The sequence below is a fragment of the Balaenoptera physalus genome (assembly GCF_965194825.1).
Source record: "Balaenoptera physalus genome assembly, chromosome: 10".
In the NCBI taxonomy this organism is placed as follows: domain Eukaryota; kingdom Metazoa; phylum Chordata; class Mammalia; order Artiodactyla; family Balaenopteridae; genus Balaenoptera; species Balaenoptera physalus.
In genome coordinates, this window is record NC_138889.1 from 11,948,777 (window position 1) to 11,975,621 (window position 26,845).

Sequence of the window (26,845 nt, forward strand, 5' to 3'; positions counted from 1 at the left end):
TCCCTAGGTCTGAAGTGGGTCTCTTGTAGGCAGCATAGACATGGGTCTTGCTTTTGTATCCATTCAGCCAGTCTGTGTCTTTTGGTTGGAGCATTTAATCCATTTACATTCAAGGTGATTATCGATATGTATGTTCATATTACCAGTTTCTTAATTGTTTTGGGTTTGTTTTTGTGTGTCTTTTTCTTCTCTTGTGTTTCCTACCTAGAGAGGTTCCTTTAGCATTTGTTGTAAAGTTGGCTTTGTGGTGCTGAATTCTCTTAGCTTTTGCTTGTCTGTAAAGCTTTTGATTTCTCTGTTGAATCTGAATGAGATATTTGCCGGGTAGACTAATCTTGGTTGTAGTTTCTTCCCTTTCATCACTTTAAATATATCGTGCCACTCCCTTTTGGCTTGCAGAGTTTCTGCTGGAAAATCAGCTGATGACCTTATGGGGATTCCCTTGTATGTTTTTCCCTTGCTGCTTTTAATGTTTTTTCTTTGAATTTAATTTTTGTTAGTTTGATTAATATGTGTCTTGGTGTGTTTCTCCTAGGATTTATCCTGTATGGGATTCTCTCTCCTTCCTGGACTTGAGTGACTATTTCCTTTCCCATTGTTAGGGAAGTTTCCCACTATAATCTCTTCAAATATTTTCTCAGACCCTTTCTCTTTTTCTTTTTCTTCTGGGACCCCTATAATTCGAATGTTGGTGCGTTTAGTGTTGTCCCAGAGGTCTCTGAGATTGTCTTTGGTTCTTCTCATTCCTTTTTCTTTATTCTGCTCCTCAGCAGTTATTTCCACCATTTTGTCTTCCAGCTCACTTATACGTTCTTCTGCCTCAGTTATCCTATTATTGATTCCTTCTAGTGTATTTTTCATTTCAGTTATTGTGTTGTTCATCTCTGTTTGTTCTTTTGTTCTTCTAGATCTTTGTTAAACATTTCTTGTATTTTCTCAGTCCATGCCTCCATTCTATTTCCACGATTCTGGATCATATTTACTATCATTACTCTGAATTCTTTTTTGGTCTTGTAGGTTTTTACCTTGCTCCTTCATCTGTGACATATTTTTTTTTGCTGTCGCTCTCTTTTTTTTTTTTTTTTTTATGATTGGGATTGTGTTCCTGTCTTACTGGTTGTTTGGTGTGAGGTTTCCAACACTGCAGTTTGTAGGCTGTTGGGGATAGCTGGGTCTTGGTGCTGAGATGAGGACCTCCAGGAGACTTCACTCTGATGAATATTCCCTGGGGTCTGAGTTTCCCTGTTAGTCCAGTGGTGCATACTCAGAGCTCCCACTGCGGGAGCTTTGACCTGACCCCCGGCTCATGAACCAAGATCCTGCAAGCTGCACGGGGTGGCAAAACAACAACAATAACAACAAAATAAACAAACCAGTAACGAAGTAAAAAATAAAATTAAGCTAGGAAACACTAACAGATGTATTAGAAAGAATATAAGAATAAAAATATAGATGAAACAATAACCAGAAGGTAAAACAGAACCACAATAGTAAAAGAGGAGGAGAAAAAAAAAGAAAAAGGTGGAAAAGACCTTGGCTGTGGAGGGTGGGGCCTAAGCAGGGGTGGGGTTTGGGCAGTTAGTGGGGCCTATTCTTAGGACCAACAGGACTGGAAAAAGCCCTGGGTGGTATGTGGGGTGGGGCTTAGGCTCAACGGGGCCCAGGCTTGCCTCCCACCTCTGGTCTCAGAGGGCAGTGGACCCCACCTGGGAGCTCAGCAGGCTTCCCAGGCCTGAGTGGGTGGGGCAAATGCCCTCTGTTCCTTCTCCTTCTCAGGTCCTGGAGGGCCCCTCCCGCCTGCCTCTCCTGTTCTCCCCTGGTCTCTCTCCTATGCCCCCAGGACCAACGTGGCCAGGAGGGGGCCTCTGAAGGCATAGGACCCAGCCCAAGAGCCAGGCAGACTTCCCTGGCCGATTGGGCAGGGGAAACGCTGGGCATGCTGCCCCCTGATCCAAGCCCCCAAGGGTCCCTCCAGGCATGGGAACCCCTCCCCCTTCTCAGCCACCCCTCAGGGGTCCCGGTCCTGTCTGTGATCCAATTCTTCTCTGCCTTTCAGTCCCCCCATGTTATACTGGTTTGCTTGGGAGTTTCTCCTGTCTCCTTGGGCATCAAGGTCCCCCACCAGCATCTGGCAAGCACCCTAGTTGTGGGGAGACACGAACTCTGAAGCTTCCTGCACCGCCATCTTGACTCCGCCCCCCAGATATTGTATTTTTCAACTCCAGAATTTCTATTTGGTTCTTTAAATAACGTTTATCTCTTCATTGATATTCTCTATTTGATAAACCATAATTCTCATATTTTCCTTTCACTCTTTAGACATTTTTTTTTTTTTAGTTCTTTGAACATTTTAAAAATGGATGATTTAAAATCTATGTCTGCTAAGTCCAACATCTGGACCTCCTCAGCAGTATCTATTGACTGCTTTTTTCCCTGGGTATGAGCCATACTTAATTGTTTCTTTCCGTGTCTCATAAATTTTTATTGAAAACTGCACATTTTAAATAATAGAGTATGGCAACTCTGGAAATCAGATTTTCCTTTCTCCAGGGCTTGTTGTTGTTTCTGCTTGTTGTAGTTGTTTGTTTACATACTGTTCTGAACTAATTTTATAAACTATTATTTTTTATGTGTGGCAATTGAAGTCTCTACATGGCTAGCTTAGAGGTCACCTAATAATCGGATAGAGATGTCCGTAAAAGCTGTCTGTTAGTTTTGTATGGTTGTATAAAAAGTTACCACAAACTAGGTGGCTTAAAACAACACACATTTAATCTGTTATAGTTGTGGATGTTATAATTGAAATAATTTTCAGTGGGCTGAAATCAAGGTGTTAACAGGGAACAGGGTTGCAATCTCTCCAGAAGGTCAAGGGAAGAATCTGTTTCTCTGTAATTTCCAAATTCTAGAGTTGCATTCCTTGGCTCATGAACCTTTACCCTATCTTCAAAGCCAGGAGTGTAGCCTATTGCCTTAGTCTTCACATTGCCCTTTCCTTCTGTGTCAAATCTCCCTTGATCTCCCTCATATAAGGGCACTTTTGATTGCAAAATCAAGGCCCATTCAGGTAACCTCCCCATCTCAGTATCCTTAGCTTAACAACATCAGTAATTCTCTTTTGCCAGGTATGCTAACATTCGAAGGTTCCAGAGATTAGGACTTGGACATCTTTGATAGCCATTATTCAGCCTACCACAGCCAGGAACCCATAAATGTCCTAGTCTTTGCCAAAAGACTGTGTGTGTGTGTGTTGAGGAACACCTGCAACACTTGACAACTCTGCCTTAGCCTTCACTTCCTGCCAAGCAAACTCTCTTACCCCAGGTTTTCCTTTTAAGACTTTTGATTTATCTGTTGTTTGCCCCAATCATTGTCCCCCACTTCATGCCGCTACAAAGTTAAAACACCTATCAGTGACTTTTTGACAAGGGCTCCCTAGAGAGAAAGCTTTTCATATTGGACAAGTTCTATGTTAAATAAAATACAGGTGACCTTTTCCCTTTCTTCTAGGGAATCACCATATAGGTCAAATAATAGTAATGCTTTGTGCATGAGGTTCTGCAAGAGCTTTGGCTTTATTCTGCTCCTTACAGTGGCTGCCAGGCTGCACTAGGAATGCAGGCTATTATTTTTCAAAGTTACTACATAGTTGGTGAATAGGACACGGGAATAGGGCAAGTTAAAAATGTTATAAAACTTACTGTTCTTACCAAGATTCAGCTGTTTTTTTTGATTAGATGTTCCCTGGATTGCTGCAAGCATCTGGGTAACTCCCAGAGTTCCTAAAATGTGAGTCTGACCACTTTTGCCAGTTTTGTTCATTGTTTTTATGGAAAATAACATTTTTGAGGTACTCCATTATTTTTGTTGATGTAACTCATCAAACTGTTTTTTTTTTAAATGGTTGTACCATTTTCTGTTCCCATCAGCAGTGTTTGACAGTTGCAGTGCTTTTGTATTATGTATTCTGTATGATCGTGCTTTTGTTTTAGATATTCTAATAGGTGTGTACTGATATCTCTTTGAGGTTTTAATTTGTGTTTTCCTAATAAGTGGTATGCTGAATGTCTTTTCAGATATTTATTTTCCATCTGCTTATCTTCTTTGGTAAAACGTCCTTTCAAATATCTTGTCCCTTTTTTCCATTGCTTGTTTATTTTCTTATTATTGAACTTTGCAGGTTCTTTCTATATTCTGGGAACAAGTCCTTAATCAGAAATGTGATTTGCAGGTATTTCCTAATGTGTGTCTTTTTATTCTTTTAACAATGTCCTTTGAAGAGCAGAAGTTCTTAATTTTAATGAAGTCCACTTTATCAATTTTTTACAGTATGGATGATGCATTTGGTGTCATATATCACAAATCTTTGCCTAATCCAGTGTTCTAATTTTTTTTCTTTTAGAATTTTTATAGTATTGGGCTCTTACAGTTTTTTTAATGTATAATTTTAGATTTTTATTGAAGTCTATGATCATTTGAGTTAATTTTTGTTTATACAAGATATGAATTGAAGGTTTGTTTCTTTGCTTGCTTGCTTACCTACCTGCATAGGGATATATGATTCTTCCAGAACCTTTTGTCAGAAATACTGTTATTTTTCTACTGCCTTGTCTTGCACCTTTGTCTAAAATCAGTTGACCAATTTAGGCATTTCAGGACTCCCTCTTTGTTCCATTTATCTATTTTTAGGCTATCTTTATAGCAAAACATTCTTTTGATTCTTGTCGATTCAATTTTGGACTCAAGTAATGTAAGCCTTCCCACTTTATGCTTTTTTTAAAGTTATGCTATTTTAAAGTTGTCATGGCTATTCTAAGTCATTTATATTTCCATACAAAATTTAGAATCAATTTGAAAATTTCTATAAAACATATATTTTGGGAGAATTAATTTCTTAGCAATATTGATTGTCCTAATCTATGAAGACAATCTATTTCAGTTATTTTCTAATTTTTGATATATGTTTATAGTCTAGAATATCTCTTTTGGTGAATATTTGATGTATTCTTTAAAATGAATGAATATTCTGTTGTTTGGGTAAAAGCGTCTATAAATATCACTTAGGTCAAGTTAGTTGTTCAGGTCTTGTATTTCCTTACTGATTTACTTCTATATCCTTACTGAGAGAGGAGTGTTGATTTCTCCAACTATACCTGTGGATTTGTCTATTTTTCCTCTAAGTACTATCAATTCTTGTTTTATGTATTTTGCAGTGTTCTTGTATTATCAAATAGTATAATCTTTAATATCATGTAATATCTGTCTTTATCTGTAATAATAGTCCTTGTCCTGAAGTCTCCTTTGTCTCTTGTCTTGTATTAATAAAGCCATTCTAGCTTTTTAAAAACTGTTTAAATTAGTAATTGCACGAGATATATCTTTCGTCCTTTTACTTTTAACCTATCTATGTTTTTATATCTTAAATGAATTTCTTATAGATAGCACATAGTTGAATCTTGTGTTTTTAGCCAATATGACCATCTCTCCCTCTTAATTGAAGTGATTAGAACATTGATATTTACTCACTGCTATGATTCAGTTTAAATCTAATACCTTGCCAAATTTCTATTTGTTGCACATTTTTTGTTGTTCCATTTTCCTCTTTTCCTGCTTTCTTTTTTTATTAATTGAGTTTGATTCCTTTTTATTTCCATCATTGGCTTATTAGTTATAGCTCATTTTTTTTTAAAGAAAATTAGTTATTGCTTTAGAGAAGTGGTTCTCAACAGCGGGAAATTTTGCCTTATAGGGGACATTTGTCTGGACACATTTTTAATTGTCACAACTGTGAGGATTCTTATGGCATCTAGTGGGCAGAGGTCCAGAATACAGTTAAATATCCTACAATATGCAGGGTTGGTCCTTCACAGCAAATAATTATCTGTCCCCCAAAGTCAGTAGTATCTAGGTTCAGAAATGCTGTTCTAGGATTTACAGTATACATATTTAAAGTACAGTAGTCCACCTTCAAATAATATTCTATCACTTCAGGTATAACTTAAGACTCCTAGAGTGGTTTACTTCAACTTTCTCCTTCCCATACTTCATGTTATTGTGTATTAGAGTCTGGCTCCATCTTCAGTGTCTGACTACTGACAACTTTCAAGCCTCACCACTTCCCTTTCTCTTTCTACCCCACCCTGGGTGTGTTGATGAGAAAGCCCAGGTGCTCTCTTCTTTGACACCAGTGTGCATTTCAAATTATGCAAGCCTTGGTCTCTATATAGAAATTCCCACCCCAGTCCCATCCCCTAAACACCATAAAACCTAAGCAGGTCTCTTTTTCCCACTTTCCTAAACCAATTCAGGTCAGCTTAAGAGCCCTCCATGCCCTCCTTATAAAGTTTCAATATGTGAGTAATAAGCTTTTTTAAACCCTCCCAGTATGTGACAGGTGTCATTGGTCTCAACATCCAAACCAAATTTTTGACTTCTCTATCTCTTGACAATGGGTCATATTTTCCTTGTTGTTGTTTGTCTCATAATTTTTTGTTGAATGCCAGGCATTATGTGTAGAAGAACAGGAAATATAGAGGTAAATAGCATTTATGTCCAGAAATGGTCATGTCTCTACTGTCAAGACATTCGTATGTGTCTATAAAGGTGTTTTATCTCAAGGTTGTCAGTAATTGGACTGGGTTTGTATTTCGCTATTGCTAGCATAATCCTCAGCACATGACAGGCTTCACATTCCCCTGGTTGTGGGCTTCTGTTGGTTTGTGGGACCTGTGCATGCGTTTTTCTCAGTGTTCCAATTCCACCCTTAGCTTTCAGCTATCCTCATGTCTATGCCATAGAGGAGGTCTCTTTCCATGTTTTTGCCCCATCTCCAGGGTAAACTACCATTGTGTTACTGCTAGCTCATGGTGGGGTAAGGGGTTGGTCTTCAGTTCTGGTTCTGACTATTGTATTTTGGCAGTCTTGTTTAACATCTATGACTAAGATTATTTGATTTGACTGTTCTTAAACCTATCAAGATGAGAAAATAAGTCAAGGAATTTCATAATATTAAACAAATTTCAGTAAACCCCACTCAGTCATTGACATTATTTAAAAATTTTTCCACCAGCTTCTTACAAATATTTTACTTCGAATATTTGAAAAACTATTTGTAAAGGATATTGGTTTGTAATTTTTCAATGCAGCATTTGTCCAGATTTGCTTGAAAAATAACTTGAAAGTTAGTATTTAGCTTCATAAGTTAATTTGCAAGATTTCCTTTTTTCCCCATTCTTTGGAATAGTTTAAATAGCATTGGAATTACATGCTTTTTAAAGTTTTGACAACATTCTTCTGTAAAACATGCTAGGTCTGGTACTTTTTTTTATGGATGGGTCTTTTCAGGGGAAATTTATTCACTTAGACTTTTTATTTCTTCTAGGGTCAGGATTGGCAAATCATAGTTTCCTAAAATGTACTTGCATAAAATTGAACAAAGCCCTTTCTTAAGAGTATTTTAAATTTTTCTGCTTATGTGATTTTTTTTTTTTTTTGGTTTTTGCTTTGTTTTCCATTTACACTTTCTCCCTGTTTTCACTGATTAGGTTAAATTGTATTTTAATTTTTTAATGAAAGTGCTGTTTTTTTTAATGTATTAACTTGTTTTCTGTTTTCCTGTTTTCTAACCCCTTAATATCTAGTTTTATCTTTTAAAATTCCATTCTTCTGCTTATGTTAAGTTTATTTTATGGTGCTTAATTAGTTTGCTTTAAATCATGTTTCATTTTTATGTTTTATGAACTATTCTATATTTCTGTAGTGTTTATTCTTCATTGTGCTTCTTATAATTTTGATTTTGTGTGATGAAAATTTTCCCTTTATTCTTAAGTTCTGTTAGCTCATATTTCATCTCCTCCTGTTGTCTCTTCTCTGGATTCTTTTATCTCTGCCTTGGGGTCTCCCTTTTAAAGGCAGTAGTTCCTTTAAGTTGTTTTGTCTCTTTTAATTCATGGCCACATGCTTCATCTGCTCTGTTGCAGCATTGGCTGATGAGCGTTCTTTGTCTGTTGGCAAAGTCTTTTGTTTTTTAGATATATGATCCATCTTAAATTTATTTTTGTGTGTAGTCTAAGGTAGAGTTCCAGTATCATGTTTATTTTTATTTTTTACATATGTTTATCCAGTTGTAACAGCAAAATTTGTTGAAAAGACTTCATTTCCCCATTGAATTGCCTTAGCACCACTGTCAAAAACAATAGACTATATATATGTGAGTCTCTTTCTGGACTCTATTCTGTTCCATCAGTTTCTGTGCTCATTATTATGCCAGTGCTACACTATCTTGATTATTATAGCTGACTATTAAGTCTTAAATTAAATAGTACAATCCTCTAGCCTTTTCCTTTTTCTTGAGATTGGCTTGTTTATTCTTGGTTCTTTGCATTTCCATATTAATTTTAGAATCAGCTTGTTGATTTCTGCAAAAAATACTGCTGGGATTTTTATTAGGATGTGTTCAATTAATAGATCAATTGGAAGAGACCAAGAAATTTGAGTTCTCCAGTCCACAAACATGGCATATCTCTCCATTCACATAGGTTTGTGTTTTTTATAATAGGTTTATGTTTTTTGTGGGTAAGCCTTGGTATTTTCCCCATAGATTTTTATTATAGCATCGTTCTCTCAATGGTCTTCCAGTTTCTTTATTATTATGTATTATTGCATGGGTTGGATTTTCCTAGACCTGCTCTTTGAAGGAGTTTCCTGTAGAGGGAAAGATGATAGGGGAGCCTTATAACTGGTACAGAAACAGATTGGTTCCTACAGGTATGATTGATTGTTTTATTCTTTATATAGCCCTGACTTTTCTGTTTAGTTTGTTTGTATTTTAGTTATATTGGCTTCAACCAGCAAGACAGCCCACCCTAGTTTCTGACCCTATTTGGGTAAACAATGGAGCTGGTCTCTCCCCTTTGAGAAGTATATTTTCACAACCCTTTTTTCCTGAGATTTGCCACTCCTGGGCTACTCTTTCTATGCTTTTTTTCATGGCTTCATCCCAATATTAGCACCTGTTGGCAGCAGTCCTTACACAATTTTTCCTATCTGTATATTATATTTCAATATAGTTTCATTTAGAATGGAGTTTCAGAGATTTTCTTGGTGGTTTTGTATGAATTCTAGGGGGAAAAAAGGGAAAAGATACTCAGTTATGTAGCTATGTTAATGTAAGAGGTCCAAATTTTAATTTTCAAAAATGACATTTAAAACAATATATCAAACTTCCTAAACAAACTTATAAAGTAAATTCTCTATGTAATAAAATTAGGAATTATCTCATAATCTTCTCAGTGTAGAAGGAATTCTGGATTTCCATCACTTAACCAAGAAATATCCATTTCCAAAATATATTTCTTTAACTATAAAGGCCTATATTATTACAAAGGATTAAAACTAAATCTGAGCAATTAGCTAAAGCAAAACTCCTTCAATATTTTCATTTCTCTAAGACTCTTTTTAAGCTCTGTTCTCTTAGATTCATAGGATTTTAGAATTTTAGAGCTGGCAGAGATATTAGAGTTAATTTGGCAGGAAATTGAAATTAAGGGCCTTGATCTAGATGCCATTGCTGAGTGGCAGAACCGTAGCATTTGTATAATCCAACTCTCAGCCATTGGTCCTTACTCTGGTTCCTACAGGCCCTTTTACTACTTATTTCTGGTGAATTTATCTCTTAAACATTTATTTCTAATAAATTATCAAAGACAATTTTCTTTCATGTAGATGTGAGAGAACAGATTTGAGTTGGATAAGTCTGTATACTTTTGTTAATAACAAAACTAGGACTAGAACCCAGGTCCACTAAAGTAAGCATCTCAATTATTCAGAGAGCCAAGTATTAGAATAATCAATGGAAATCCCTATTTCCTCCCAATATATACATTTATTTCTTCTTTGAGAGAGCTATTTCAGAATAGCTGCAATTGCTTTGGTTTTGAAACCCTAGGAAACAAGAACCTGAGTGTGCAATGCATTAAAAATGACCCAACAAGCCATCTCATTGGTAGCTGCTCTAAGAGTGCTTTCTAATGGTTTTCACCATCAACAGATCATGCTGAGAATAGTGTATGCTTTGGTGCTCCACCTTCCTTTTCTTCCTTCCTGACTCTCCTTGCCACCTTCCTCGGGTATCCAGCTTCACACAAGACCAGGAGCAGTTGATGCTCCCAAAAAAGCAGTTGCAAGCCAAGACTACAGGAGGTAGGACGAAGTGAAAGACATTACATAAGGACAAGGCAGGAGTAGGAAAGACAAAGGGGGTCGTAGGAACTGGGAATTAAGAGAAAACTGGGGATGCAGAAACAAGAGACTCACAGAGCCTGCATATAGTCCAAGGCTGGGAAGATCAGGAACCAGGCAGGCGGCAAGCATAGCAAACCCAAAGCACTAGCAGCAAAAAATGCTTGAAACTGAAGTAGATACCAGTCTTAAGGAGGAACTAGCTTGGAGCCTGTGGGCCGCCATTTTGTACAACTCCAGGGAGCAGCATTCTTATTACCTGCTGTGAAGAGCAAGTCAGCTACGTTAGGGAACTGGCCAGTGTCTTTAAAAGGTTAAAGATGAAAGATGGGATATAAGTCCCTTCCTGTGACATCTACTATCGAATACACTCTGTAGAAAAAGACTGAAATTCACCTAAGGTTCTGTCTCCCCAGGACAGTTTGGACATTAGCAAAATCAAAGTAATAAGCTAAAGGACTAAACCTTCAAGTGAGGGGAATGTTACGGGCAGGGGGTGATCTGGGCCATTCCTGGGCTCCCTGACAGCCCTGAGTGGGTGACCTGCTGCCTGGGAGCCTCGGTACCAAGTCTGGTAATTGCAGAGTCCTTGGGAGGGCACCCGCACGCAGCGCCTCAGTTCAATACACATGCCTTTAATTTGGTGTTTTTTAATTCAGCTCCAAGGCTGTCGTCAGCCATTTCTCCCTCTTTCCTTTAACACTGACCACCTTGTTCCCTTTTATACCCTGAACAGAGCCAAGCAGTGTGCATTGAAATCCAACATCCTTTGTGCTGTTTGAGAAATCTGAGGCTGACATCTCCGGGGCTTTTTTGTTTCTCTTGCCTCTCTCTGCCGTGACCTGCCAACTCCTTTTGGCTCTCCTGGGCTTTCGTCATGTCCCGTATCGATTGCGACCCTTTTCTTTGTTTGTGGGATGCTAAGGATGAACCCTGCAGCACAGTGACGCTGGCTTCGGACATGGTCAGGTCAGCCTCCAACCCCGGGCATATAGGTCCAGTGATATTTCACCAGACCAGGGTTGTTGTTGCATCAGCAGCTCATAAAGGAGCCAATTGATTTTTTTTTTTTTTTTCAGACTGCTATTCTGAATTCACAAGGTCTTTTCTGGGATTTCACTCTGCTGCTTTAAATGCTCTTTTTTCTGCTTCTTTCCCATCTTAGACCTTGTGATCCTCAGGTACCCGGTTTGCTAATTACCCCCAGTGCTGGCACCTGACAGCAGGTGGCCACAGTTCTGTTAATTATGTCCCCAGGCTGAGGAACTCTCTTGCAATGACATCCAATCATCTACCTCTGACTCGTGGGCTGAAAGCAGGTTGCAGACATGCTTCTCTTCCCCTGAGCCCTTAAAATCTATTCTTCTGGCCTAGCACCTTAAGATTCATATGCTGTGCCTTGAAGGTATATGACAGAATAGCCAGCTCCATGCCTTCTATGGCATCCAGTGCAGCACAGGTATTGTAGGCTCACGTGAAGGGGGATTCCAGACCCAGCCTGCACCTCACCATTTACCAGTCGCACAGACTAGCTGGGAAAGTGTTAGCAGAGGCATTCTGGGTAGACCTGTAGTAGATTAAGGCCCTTAAGGCCCTTCTCTTGTCTTCTTCCATGCCCCTGACCCCAATGTAAACTGTCCTTTAGCCCAGAAATTACTGTTTTCCATAAAGAGTGTAATAAAGATTAAAGGGGGCCATGGTGAATTCCTTCCTATGGAAATGACAAAGACTATGGTATAGGATATAAGAAGCCTGGGTTTCCAGAGAAGTAGATTCTAATCAGTTATAACATTCATTCCATGAGTGACTGGGACTCTGTTTTTCATCCCCAAAATGGGGGAAATATCTAGTCCTTCTCTGGAAGTGAAGTTGGAAGTGCGGCCAAGAGCATTAATTGTGCAATATTTCCAGAAGGCTTGGTTTTCCACGGAGACAGGTGCTGTGTGCATACATGTAAACACACAAAGATATGTAGATATAGAGATGATTCCTCACTGATTATTTCAAGATACTGGAAGAAATGAATTGTGGGTAAGGAGAACTGTTGAGCAGGGAGTTTTAATCAATGTGTAGGTACTTTAAAGCAATTGCGATGGATGTGGGAAAAGAAATCAATGGAGAACTATCAATAGGGATTTCACTGTAAATACAATATCCTAACAGCCTAACTAGTCATCAGAAATACTGCCTATCTGTAATGTGGGCAAATTAAAAAGGTCAAATAAGATCTTTGCATATAAGTCATAAAAATAAAACAAAACGTGCACTTTGCTTCACACATGATGAGGCAAATATGGGGCGAAACAGATAAAGTTGGTCCTGGTCCAGGTCAGAGATGCCTTATCCGGTCTACAGTTACAATCGCAATTTTCATTTGCATAAAAGACTTTTATGTGTTGTTGCAATTGACTCTCATAAATAAGAGAGTAGGTCAGGTTCCCTTTTTATATATGAGGAAACTGGCTCAGAGAGCTCACCCAGGATCACAGGATGTACACACAGGAATGTTCAGACTTAATCCCAGGTCATTCTTCCCGAGCTAGGGCGCTTTCCACTCGTCCACACTTGCTCTGGCAATTAAGTATTTTCTTTGAGGCCTCAGTTCTGTCCTAATACACTGTTCTCTCTCTTCAGAGAATCTTCTTCTCATTGATCTTTCTTCAATGACTTGGTAACGTAAGCCCACTTAATGCCTGTTCTCTGGAAATAAGACCTTCCTCTTGAGTCAGCAGATGCCCTTGGGTTGCCCCGAATGCCCCGATGTATCATTTGGCCCTGGCGGGTCTCCAAACCCTCTCTTCAGCTGATTCTACCTGAGCAGCCTCCCAGCCTGGAATTTCTGGTCATTGCCTAGTCAAAGGTAAGCCCACAGAAAGACGGTGATAAGAAGGAAGTAACTGGGGAAGCTCCCTAAACAAATGCACCCTACAATTCCTGGCAACTCTGTAGTCTCCCCTTCCAACTACGGGCCGGCCCCGCTTCCAAATATTTTTGATTTTTCTGCACTGATAAAATAACTCTCAAGAGGAATTTTTAATTTGCGCTCAGTTTGGTTGGGTCTCTTCTTTCATGCGTCCATCTCTAGTTATTGAACTCTTTGCTCTCTCTCTTTCTCTCAGGTTGTTTGAAATCCTCTCAATCAATGAATTCCCCCTCTCCTACTTGCCAATATCTTTGGGAGCTTTGACTCTCAGACAGATCAGGGAGGCACATGAAGGATGCTGTTAAATGTGCAGGCCAGTAAATACACCTATATGATGACCATTGTGTCCATTCTTTGTATTCAGTTGGCCAACCCAATACTATGGTTAGATCTAGGGAAAAACTGTCACCATGTTAGGTTCCGTCCATCCCATACCCATCATAATTTTTCCTGACCCCTTGGAGACTGAGAAAAGGTAGCAGTGATAAGGATTTATTGCTCTTCCTTGATATGTGTGAATAAATTGCACCCTTCCAATGAGATCTGGACTCATACAACAGACTCTCCCTGCCGGCTTGGCTGTGTTCTCTGTTCTGCAGACAACAAAGGATGACAGGTTGTTAAGTTTCAGCATCAGAAGAGAGCAACTGGCTTCCGTTGGCAACCTCACTTGTTAACTGGCAGCTCCGAGAAACAAGACTCCCTGGGTCATCTAAGGACAGGCAGAGGTTGATGAGTTGTAGAAGTGGCAGCAAAGAAGGGGGAAGGGGTTGATGATGATTCTGTAGCACAGCAGTGCCTTGGTCCCCCTCTCCCCCTTCCCTTTCCTCCTCTCCAGAGCTCTCATCCCATCTCTCAGCCCCACCCTGGTAGTAGGGTCAGATTGTAAGAAATATAATAAGAAGCACCCCCATTTCCTGAATAGGCTTCATGGAAAGGACCTCAGCCCAGCCTTTGTGACTACAAAAGTTGTCTCCCCAGTAAATGCCTTTCTATACTCCACAGCAAACCTAGCCAGCTGGAGAGCATCTGATCCTAGTAAGGAGTAAAGTAAACCTGTCTGATATTTTTTCACTGGAAGACTCCCAAATGCTTAATTTTCATTCAATATTCTAAACCCTGTTAGGTCATAAAATATTTTTAATAAATGTTCTGTCAAAAAACACTTCATTTTGGAATAATTTTAGATTTACAGAAAAGTTGCAAAGATAATACTGAGTTCCCATATGCCCTTCACTCAGTTTCTAGGAGACCAATTTTAATACTTAACTACATTTAGTACTTAACTAATGCTTTAAATAGGACCAAACTGGACTTTTAGAACCTTTTAGGCCCGTCTAATTTGCAGCAACATCTCTCTTCCTCATAACTGGAGTCCTTAACTCCCACCTACTGCCTCGGTCCCTTCTTGGGCTCTGGGCTAAGCCTGACCAGCATAGGAGGAATTTGCACAGACCCAGCCACGTATTCTGGCCCTCAGCTATAAGTTGACCTTGTGGACAGGCCAGCCAGCCCTTGGGTCCCAGATGTGAGCAAGCTGCACATTGAACATTTACCTCATTCACAGGAGGAGTGTCCCCATTAAGCCTCCATCAGGATCCCCGAGTCAAGAACCATGTGCTTACCTCCCAGCTTAAGGAATAACACAATCCCTTGTCCTTTCTATGGCTTCCGAGGCCCTGTCCAGCTCCTGCTACTTGTCTGTAGTTATTCTGATGCTGTCTGTGGGCCTGGGTCACTACGTACTTAAAATCAGGTCGCACTTTTCAGATTTTGTGTCGTGGCTCCTGGATGCTGGACTAAGCCTTCTCTTGACCCCTGCTCTCTCTAATGAACTAATCTAGGCCCACACCCACACTCTTCTGGGGCTTCTTCAATCTACTGAAACTGACCAGGCCATGCTTGATTACATCATGAGTTATGGTACTACTCACCTTATTCAGTCATTTTTGTGCAAACACTTACAGCCTGTCATTTTTTAGGCTCCATTACTGAGGTTTATGGAGATGAATAATAAAACCTTACTTTCAAAGAGCTCATAATCTAGCAGAAGGGACAGGCGAGAAGAGTGAGGACTGCCGTAGAGCAGAGTCGTTGCTATGAGAAAGCTAGCCCAGGGTAAGTGAATAGGTAGGACTCAGTTCCATACAAAGGGACACATAGGAAGGGACACATAGAATAGCAGGTTTGAAGAGAACAATCAACAGTGTCATTTTGGGTATATTATATTTGAAATAACAACAGGACACCCAGCTGAAGATGTCCATTATGCATTGGAAATAGAAGGCTGGGAGAGGAGAGACATGTGGGCTGAGCTTTTGGGGTTATCAGAATACAAAGGCAAATTGAATTCTAAGACCACTCAGAGATCATGGATAGAAGGAAAAAGGTGCTAAAAAGGGGACCTGGAAGATATCAATACTTAAGGGATAAGAGGGACAATATCAAGCATTTTCAAAAAGCATCCCTCTAACTTGAAGCCTTCAAGGCATGGGGGAAGGGTGTTTATTCACATCCTCTCTTCCCTGCACCTTAGCTCTCTTCCTGTTGTGTAATCTACCCAGGCAGGCAGCCACTGGATATTACTGTCTACTGTTGCTGCAACAAAGAGCAAGAAAGCCAAGTGTCATGGCCTCTGCTATTAAGACATCAGAATACTTATTCCTCTCCAAGTTGTTCTGGATATTGGTGAAGTTGGAGAAGAAGCCGGGGAAAAACTGGGTACATCCACAGTCCCTGAATAGATTTCACTATTCTTGTCTATAATGTGGGGATAAGACATGGGTCATTAAGTGGCATTCTGAGAAAGGCATTCTGTGCTCCTGAGACAGAGATTGCCTAGGAGTGATTGGAACCAAAGAGTGATTGGAACTGGTAAATGTTCAGGTTCCCAAAGAGCTTCCAATATAATAAGGACCCCAAAAGAGCCTAATGAGTAAAGGATAAACTCTGGAGTCTGTACTTGGGAACTAGAGAATCAGGTATATGAACTCTGTATCCAGCAAGACAAAAACAAGATGAAAATACATAATTGTAATGATAGTGCCCAGAAGTGTAACAAACACATTGAAGCATCCAACTTACTACTTGTGTTGAATTAACTGATCTATGATTAATAGTGAACATTGTTTTCAAGCTCCGGATTATGGAAAAAGTAGCATTATTATTATTGTACTGTGGATCCTGTTGGCTCCCTGTTTTCAAAGTGAGTCTACAATATATATGTGAACCCTGGTTGTTTCCCTGAGAAATTTGAGAACACAATGTGGGTTCCTCTGGGATCTCCTATCTGAAAACATTTCTTTAAAATCTCTTAAGTCTCCAGCAACAGATCAGTTTTTCTCACTGGGCTCTCAGGCCACTTCTGTCCATCTGACCTGGAGGAGGTTCTCATAGAGGTATTTTTAAGTAGCACAGATGAGTTATTGTCTGGTACCGGGGTATCTAAAAACTGCAAGTGAAGTCTATCCTTATCCCAGAGCCTTGATAAGGCAGCCTGTGTCTATGTGACTAGATATCCTGAAACAAGTTCACCTAGAGACAAAGTACAGGAACAGGCCAATTCCTGCTAACAATGGGACCCACTGATGCTGCAGATTGTGGGGAGAAAGCTGGAAACTGGTACGAAGTCTGAGAACTGTATGCAAGAATACCCCTTCTGGAGTGCAAACTTTTTCTCACCAGTCTGGAGAGCTGCCACATTATTTGTCCTAAAACGCTTCTGCAATCTTGTGCCCTTAAGGAAAGAAGATTCATTATCTAATTTGATCTTCTTAGCATTCCTATGGAACAGATATCAACGTGCCCAATTTTCAGAAGGGAAAGCAGAAACTTGATTTTTTTATCTAGCAAATATCTACTGAGCACCATTAAGTATCAACATCTACCGTGTGATGAGTATAAGATATGATATTTGCTCTTATGCAGATTGCAAATCTGAGAGAGGGAGAAATAAGCAAATAAACGAAATTTCAAAATTTTAATCATGCTAAAGGTGAATGGACATTGTAGATTCTATTATTTTTTCAAATTCTTTGCTGTCCCTCTTTCTTGTGATTTCCTAGGGGACACCTCCCTGATGCTTTCCCTGTAGGAAGTGTATTCTTACCTCACTGAGATCAAGCTTGGATGTATGATGTGCTTTGACCAATGAACCGTGAGTGGAAGTGATCTATTTCACATTCAGGCAAAAGTTTAAAGAACCTCTCTTGGTTTTGCCATTGCTTGCTTCTCTCTGCCTCAAGAATTGAGTGTCGCAGATAGAGACTGCCTTTTCTGCCATTCCCTAAATGAAGACAGCACATGGAAGAGAACCTCAGCCTTGAAACAGCCAATGTGAGTGAGACAAGAATGAGAAATGAACTCTTTGTTTCTGGAAGCCACTAAGATTTGAGGACTGCTTGTTACTACAGCATAACCTAGTGAAATCTGATTAGTACAATGAGTATGTTCATGGGTTGGGGCAAGAGACAGAAGGAGGCTTTGGGGATGGTCTCTGAAAGTTTGCTCAGGACCCAACATTTTTTTGATGGGTCTGAGGTCACTGTGTACCCAACATAGTAACTAGGTTTCTCCAAGTCTGTTTAGGCCACTTCTCCGCAAATGACACGGTGCAAAAGGGCTGGATTCTGAGCGAAATTCACAGAGCACATAATGGAAAGATGCATAACTGAATTTCTGTGCAGATTTATGAAAATTTCAAACAATTTCTCAAACATTTATGTTTAGATTAAGTCTAAAGCATGTTTTGCCTCAAACTCCTTGTTCCTTAATTTTAAATCTGTATGGACCTTCAGGAAAATGGAACCCATATGGTTCTCATTCATTTACCCTGACCTCATCAAAATACAGTTTGAAAGAATCACTTGATGTTTTAAGCTCTTGAAATCATATTTTCCTTCCCAAATTGGGAAGCTGCCTTTCCTGTGGTCGGCACCTCAAAGGAAGAAAATATGTTCATCCTTTTGGGGTGTGGCGAGGTCCCCAGGTCAGACTACTTCTCTCTGTTGGCCAGAGTGAAAAGTCCTGCAAATGTGGCCTCTATTATCATCACTACATGGTAATCTGGCAAACTAAATCACAGTGTCCAGCCATTGGAACAAGACATATTTCTCTCAAGAAGGTGAAATATTCAAAGCCAAGAGTCCAATGTGTCTCCAGGCATCTACTCTTTTCGTTGACACAATCCTTTTCTTTGCAACCAGGTCAACGTCAATACTTTATATCTTATTTCTAGCTAGTAAGAAAAGTAATTTTGGAATTTCCCTTCTTTACTATTTAAGAAACTTTAAACATTTTTAGCATGGCATAACTAGCCCTTTGTCCTTTATCCTACCTTGTTATTTTAATCTCTCTCCCTCAACATCAAGCCGCTTGTAATTCCCCAAACAAGACCTGTTTCTGCTGCTGTACATATGCTGTTCTCACTAACTGGGATGCCATTATCTCCCTGGTCCACCAGGTGCCTTCCTACTCTTCCTTCCAGATTCTGCTGAAAAGTGTCTTGCCCTGTGATCTCCGTGCAATTTCGTGCTTCATCTCTAGTGCTCTCACATGGCCATACACATACTTCCATTAACGTTTATCTCATGGTGTTATAATTATTTATATGCAGAATAATCTCCTCCAATAGATTTTGTCCTATTTGAGGGCAGGGAACAGGTTTTATTTGCTTTGTTTCCACGGCATTGCCAGAATAAGAGGCCTCAATCACTGTGCACTGGTTGAATATAGGGTTAAATATATTCTGGGTTGGGGAAGTGGGATTCAACATCTCACCATAATAAAAAAATCAGAATTTAGTATTTTTTCAAATTATTACAAAAAAAAAGAATACATCTGCTGAAATGAAAAAGTAGAAAGAGAAGAAGAGAGCCAGCCAATTATCCGGAGAACTCAGACAGTGTAGCCTGGAGAGGGTGGGCACTCAGTTCTCTGCAGCTTTCTAGGTCTGCAATATTCCACATTAATTATGCTTTTATAATATTTCTGAGGTTGTTTTTTGTTTTTCTCTCCCCTGCTTCTCTAGGCCTTGCTGCTATGTTTCAGAAAGTGCTGAATTTTCAACAATTGAAGGCAGAGTTTCTGGGGGAAAGTAAGGGGAAGAGCAGGCAGATTTTTTCAGGACTCTTCATATTAAATTATATCTATATCTGGGACTGCCCTGGCAGTCCAGTGGTTAACACTTTGCCTTCTGATGCAGGGTGTGCGGGTTCGATCCCTGGCTGGGGAGCTAAGATCCCAAATGCCTCGCGACCAAAAAACCAAAACATAAAACAGAAGCAATATTGTAACAAATTCAATAAAGACCTTAAAAAGGGTCCACATCAAAAAAAAATTTTTTAAATTATATCTATATCTATATCCATATGCATGTGAGATATATCTATATCTAGATATACTTATATCTGTGTCACATGTATATATAGGTATACATCATATGTATATATAGATATATCTCACATGTATATGTACACACATAAAAATATATATATTTTATATATGTGGCTATACGTATATAAAGAGAGAAAGAGAAAGATGTAATACGTGTGTTTCTGCATGTGTGTCCATATTCATTTGACCTTGGATGTGAATATATTTTCAGGCCAATTTAAATCCCAACTGCCTAATTACCATGTTGCCTTAAAGGAAAATTCTAGATTCACATTGTGTGGAAGACAAAAAGTATTTCATGAATTAAGTACCCATTATTACAATAATAAGAAGCACAGTAAAAGCTGGTTGGATTCTGGCCTTAATATTTTGAGCAGCAGAAAGAAGAAACAGATGATGAGAAGCTAAGCAAATAATTCAAGTAAAATGCGTGTGTCTCTTCTTGAAACAATGAAAAGACTCAATCGAAAACTTCCTTCCCCACCTCTCCTTGCCTTAAACCTCTGAGAATCTCTTGCAGAATGTGTTTGTTTTGTTAAAACCATGGATTGAGGAGCAGTCAGGGGAGAACTAGGGGGATAAACTTCATTGAGTATTTCAGAGTCGGAAAATCTTGACTCACATTAAAACTGTGGGCACTGGGAAGTATGAAACAGTGATTCTTATCTCCTAAAGAGTTTTACCGTCATCAATGCCCAGAGTAAGCTGATGAGCTGAGAGTGGGTGACCTTAATAGACATAACTGTGTATGGGTTCATTGTACCATGAAATTAAATTTTAAATCTGAATTGATGAACAAAAATGCTGGTTTGATATTTCTGAACAATAGTTTTAATAGTTTTGTAACTCTTTCCCTTCCATGAGAATTGATCTGAATTTGGGACTGTGCAAGGAAGCTTCTTGTTTCTAAAGACTATATCTGAGTTCTACCACTAATTGGTGAATTATAATTATTCAAGTAAATTGGCAAATCCAGTGGCCTCTTCCCAGCCCTCTAGCTACCTACTCTCTCTTGGAATTGGCCATTGTTAACCATTCTCTTCTTCTTGAGTATCTCCTCTCTGGCTTCAGGACAGAGGCTCCTCCTACTCTTTGGTTGACTCCTTTTTCCAATTTGCTGTTTCCCCCATGTTACCCAAGTAGCCCTGATCTTACTCCACCACACCCCCTTTATCCCCTCAGCAGTCTCATCCTTACCCCTGGCTTTCACCATCACTGCTTCACATGACTCTCAAATCTATACTTTCTGTTTGGCTTCTCATCTGAGCATTCACCCCATATTCTTATTTACCTTCTAGACATTTCCACATGGATGTCTTCTTAGCATCTCAGATCAGCATGATTAAAACCCAAATCATCACCAATTTCTGTGTATTTCTTTTTTAATAATTTTTATTAGAGTATAGTTGATTTACAAGGTTGTGTTAGTTTCAGGTGTACAGCAAAGTGAATCAGTTATACATATACATATATCCACTCTTTTTTAGATTCTTTTCCCATGCAGGCCATTACAGAGTATTAAGAAGAGTTCCCTGTGCTATACAGTAGGTCCTCATTAGCTATCTACTTTACATGTAGTAGTGTGTATATGTCAATCCCACTCTCTCAATCAATCCGTCCCCCTCTTACTCCCCGGTAACCATAAGTTTGTTTTCTACCTCTGTGACTCAATTTTTTGTTTTATAGATAAGTTCATTTGTACCCTTTTTTTAGATTCCACATTATTATATGATATTTGTCTTTCTCGGTCTGACTTAAATAAGACATAGTCTCTGACTTCAAGGAATTTCATAGTAAGAGACAAAAATTGCATAAAACTTTCCAGATGCTAATAGAAACATTTGAAATTTGGGATACCAAGTAGGAGATGGTCAGTATCATTGAAGGGAGATAAGTTCAGGAAGTCTTCAAAAATAGGTGGCACGAGACACATCTTAAAAGATGAGTTGGTGTTCATCATGTGCACAGGCCCAAGATGCTGCATGAACAGGCACCAAGGTCTGAAACAGCACCCCGTCCTGTAGAAGCAGAGGGTGGAAGACACTGCGAGTTGGAATTTAAGAGGTAGGCAAGGCCAGTTGGTGAAGATGCTTGTACTCACCATGCATAGGAGTGTGAGTTTTATCCTGAAGTCCTCATGGAGTCACTGAAGAGCCTGAGTTGGGGGGTTGCCAGCTGGGAAGGTGCAGTTTTGTCTTCTCCTTGGGCTCCTGCTACCAATTTTAGTATTTATTGCTCTGGCTTTAGTCTCTGACTGAGGAGAGAACAGCCTCCCCTTCTTGCTTCTCCTCCTCCAAACTCTTGAAACAGCTGCAATAGTTTCCAGTTTTCAAATAGAACTTTACTAAATGCGAAAGGGAAATAAAAGGAAATTGTTGCAGAAATGTCATCTGTAAAGCAGTAGTCTAGTTTCCTAAGTACAGATGTCTGAGTCAACCATTCTGCTAGAAAGAGCAAAGACATTTACGTGGTTTCCAAATCTCTCTCTACAGTTCATACTACTCTTGCCACCAGTGTTATTACTTCTACCACTGCCACCATTACTGCTGCTTCCATCACCACCACATATATGTTAGCACTTTAGCAGCTCACATACGTTATATATCTTATGCCAGTTGCTATGCTGGTTGCTTTATTGATAACGTCGCCTTTAATCTCCATCAAAAATAAATGGATGAAATATTTGTCAATATCCCATTTTATTTATTTATTTATTTATTTTAACATCTTTATTGGAGTATAATTGCTTTACAGTGGTGTGTTACTTTCTGCTTTATAACAAAGTGAATCAGTTATATATATACATATATACCCATATCCCCTCCCTCTTGCGTCTCCCTCCCACCCTCCCTATCCCACCCCTCTAGGTCATCACAGAGCACCGAGCTGATCTCCCTGTGCTATGTGGCTGCTTCCCACCAGCTGTCTATTTTACATTTGGTAGTGTATATACGTCCATGCCACTCTGTCACTTCATCCCAGCTTACCTTTCCCCCTCCCCGTGTCCTCAAGTCCATTCTCTACATCTGTGTCTTTATTCCTGTCCTGCCCCTAGGTTCTTCAGAACCTTTTTTTTTTTTTTTTTTTAGATTCCATATATATGTGTTAGCATATGGTATTTGTTTTTCTCTTTCTGACTTACTTCACTCTGTATGACAGACTCTAGGTCCATCCACCTCACTACAAATAACTCACTTTAGTTTCTTTTTATGGCTGAGTAATATTCCATTGTATATATGTGCCACATCTTTATCCATTCATCTGTCGATGGACACGTAGAGAAATGGAAATAAAAACAAAAATAAACAAATAGGACCTAATGAAACTTAAAATCTTTAGCACAGCAAAGGAAAACATAAGACGAAAAGACAACACTCAGAATGGGAGAAAATATTTGCAAATCAAGCAACTGACAAAGGATTAATCTCCAAAATTTACAAGCAGCTCATGCAGCTCAATATCAAAAAAGCAAACAACCCAATCCAATAATGGGCAGAAGACCTAAATAGACATTTCTCCAAAGAAGATATACAGATTGCCAACAAACTCATGAAAGGATGTGAAACATCACTAATCATTAGAGAAATGCAAATCAAAACTACAATGAAGTATCACCTCACACCAATCAGAATGGCCATCATCAAAAAATCTACAAACAATAAATGCTGGAGAGGGTGTGGAGAAAAGGGAACCCTCTTGCACTGTTGGTGGGAATGTAAATTGATACAGCCACTATAGAGAACAGTATGGAGGTTCCTTAAAAAACTAAAAATAGAACTATCATATGACCCAACAATCCCACTACTGGGCATATACCCTGAGAAAACCATAATTCAAAAGGAATCATGTACCACAGTGTTCATTGCAGCTCTATTTACAATAGCCAGGACATGGAAATATCCCATTTTATAGGTAAGGAAACTAAAACTCAATTGGAAGTAAAGGAGCATCTCCAAGATCACAGGCAAGTAAGTGATAGAACAAGTGGTCCATATCAGCTGGTACCAGCAGGTTCGAGGAGTTTTTGCTGTCATGCTTGGCAACCAGAGGCATTCATGCCAAGGTGCCTAGCTCACTGTGGCTCACACTAAATACTTGCTGGACACACCCAGTCTCTTGTCCTTTCTGCTGCTAAGTGTCTTCTCTTCTCTTTAGCTCCTTTGCCCAATAGAGTACTTGACTGGGATGGTAGAGTAACTGCTCTCATCAAAGCACTTCCCCAGAACCAAGACTCTTGTCATTCTCTCACACAGAGCATTCTGTGGGGAAGGATGGGTGGGAAAAGTGTTGATCTGACACGTGGTCACTCATATGTGGCCCAAAGAAAGACTAATAGATGAGATTCAAATGTGTTTCACTCCTTGTCATTCTCTTGGATTAAGGGTTTGTGGGGTAGAGGAAAGTAGTAAAAAGACAACTGCATCCATTTCTTGTGTGGTTTTGAGAGGATTCTTCATGCATTGTTGGGGTTTTTTTGTTTTATTTATTTCCAATAACTGAACCAACCAAATTGTCTTCAGATGTAAAATAAAATAATCTATCAGTTCTGGATTTAGTATAACACAGTGCATGGGATTTCCAGAAGCCACTGACTCTCTCCAGGATCCACTTTCAGGGGACTTGAAACTAGAGCTGAAGGCAGACTGTCTCTTTCCTCAGAAAACAAAGATTATGGTGACACTTTATTATCATCATCAACGTGTATAAAGTCTGTGCCATGTCCTAGGCACATCTTTAAATATTTTATACATCTCACAGTAACCCTACAGTATAGGAATTATCCTCATTTTTGTGTTGAATACACTGAAATTTTGATAGTTGGGTAGCTCACTCAGTGTCACATGTTTAAGAGGCAGAGCTGAATTTCAACTAGGTCAGACTAACTTCCATGCTTCACATCAGCAAGTCAATACATAGGGCTACATGACCCTTCCTTGATATCCAAGATCCAGGGATGCTGTTTCCCATCAATACACCTGTACTTTGTCTTCCTCTCCTCTTTGTGGTCAAGTCCCCACCCACCACCTGCTGTGTCTTAGATTTAGACTCTGTCTGTACCTTCTCATGTGACTTAGAATCTCCCACACAGACTTCAATCCATTACCACCTCTTTATCAATTATTCTCTGCCTCTTGTTTATCTTTCCAGTTTGACCTGAAATTAAAAATGTTGACTCTAGCCTAACACTCTGAATTCATGAAATCACACAGCCTCTCTTTCTACACAAAGCTCCACATTCTCCAGCAAGGACTCAGTCTTGTGTTCTGTGCCACCCACCATACCCACCTTGGAACCATTTCTTGTTTTCCTGCCTTATTCAGCAGCCACCCATTATTGGCCCAGACAAAGAGACTAATGAAATGGACAGTGTGGCAGTGTTAATGAGAAATTTTTAAAAAAACCAGACATTTTGAAGAAAAGTCACAATGATAAAGAGCTGTCAACAGTTTTGTTCCAGAGGCAATTACTTCACTCGTAAGCACCAGAGCCACTCAAGTTGGAAGTCTCTTTCCTGCTGTGTGTGTGTGTGTGTGTGTGTGTGTGTATGTGTGTGTGTATGCATAATTATTTATTTGAAAATAGAAATGGAATCTTTAGAGGAGAAATTACAGTGCAGAGCAGATAGCTCTTCCTTCCTAAATTCAAATGGTAATAGTGCAGCTATTGCAAATAGGCCCATTTTCCCAGATCATCTCAAAGTCCCAACTTTTCCTTGGTACTCAAGTGCAGGGCTGCTCAATGAAGATGAAGTATCCACCCAGTTCTTTGCCAAGGGAACAATTATTTATAGCCCTAAGAGTTTTCTGAAGCACAAGCAATAATCATGTTTTATATCATCATCACCACCATCACGGTATCATCTTCTTTGGCACTTTGCAGTGTGATCACAAAATCTTTGCACACCTAATTCATCCTTGGATCCTTATTAAAACCACCCTGCGAGTTAGGTATTGCTGACCCCAATTTTATATAAGGAAATGGAGTCTCAACGAGGACAAACTACAGAGAATGAAATCTGTGCTAATTCCCAGGCCTCCTGACTTCTAGGCCAGGCTTATTACATCATGTCTTATTGGGTAGTCAGGGCTAAATGATGCTTACAGGGGCAGGCAATGTGGCAAAGTGGTTAAGACCAATAATTTTGGAGGTCGATTCCTTAGGGTTCAAATCTCAGCTTAGGTGCTTGCTATTTGTGTGGCCTTGGACAAGTTACTTGAGATTCAGTTTCATCATCTGTAAAATGGAGCTAAAATGACTATTCACAATAGTGAGGTGAAGGTTGAATAAAATCATGCCTGTAGAGTACTCTGGCTCAGTACAATGCTTGACACAAAGCAGGTGCTTAATAAGTGGGAGTTTTTTTTTTTTAATTACATGACGTCCACAGTCTACCGTCTTTCTATTCAGAAATATGAAAGCTCTGAAAAGCTAAATTTTCAAAAATAACTTATTTCACTGCACAACTCAACCTAAATAGACCTTAAGTTAATCTTGTATTTTTTTATCTTTTAAAAATTGTTTTTTACTTGGTTTATCCACCTTAGTGTGAATATTTATGCATTTTGGTGCAGAAATATTACTGCTTTTGCTGCCACAGACCCCCGGGTATATTACATAATATTCAATATCACCTCTTTTCTAAAATTTAAAACATTCTATATTCTGAAACATATACTCTGAAACCTAACATATATTCCGTGAGGGTATTGGCAAATGACTGTGCATCCACTCTTGCAAACTGGTGATACTGGCATTAGGAGAGGCTACCAGTATTTCTGTTATTCCTGATTCCTTCGGTATTTGTTTCTTTTACCAACGGGGGTTGGACTGTCTTGCCAGTCGGTATAGAGTTCTGAAGGCCTGGAGCTGGAATGGAGAAGACAAGCTGAAAGCATTAGCCACAGGGATGGTTAGACCAAGGTGGATTAGGGAGAGGTGAGGCTCAAATGCCTGAGAAAGCAAGCAAGGATACTGAGTGCAGGGGCCAGAAAAGGGAGCTGTACCAGCATAGGCCCTCCGAGAAGCAGGTGCCAAACAGAATTAAACCTGCAAGAGATTTTTTGGAAGAAGCACCTGTACATGATAAGGCAGCACGAGTAAGCAGGGAAAGGGTTCAGATTGCGATGCTGGTCTGACACCTGTGAAAGGAGAAAGAGAAGAAAGGAGGGTGGGGTAAGTGAGGCTCTCAGGTGGTAGCAGAGCACAGAGAACGTCTCAAGCAAGCTGATGGGAGCCCTGACCACAGGTCCACTAGTGGAGAACTGCACTGGGCAGGAGCAGCCCTTCTCT

The 26,845-nt window shown here is 39.5% G+C and overlaps 1 long non-coding RNA gene across 1 annotated transcript; it reads right to left on the reverse strand.

Moving 5' to 3' along the window:
- Window positions 1-7,454: 7,454 nt before the first annotated feature.
- LOC309637025 lies at window positions 7,455-26,844 on the reverse strand. Its single transcript, XR_014250376.1, has 2 exons — window positions 21,657-26,844; window positions 7,455-21,573 (listed from the first exon to the last, which is right to left on the reverse strand). It is a non-coding gene; the product is annotated as an uncharacterized lncRNA (long non-coding RNA).
- Window position 26,845: the final 1 nt, after the last annotated feature.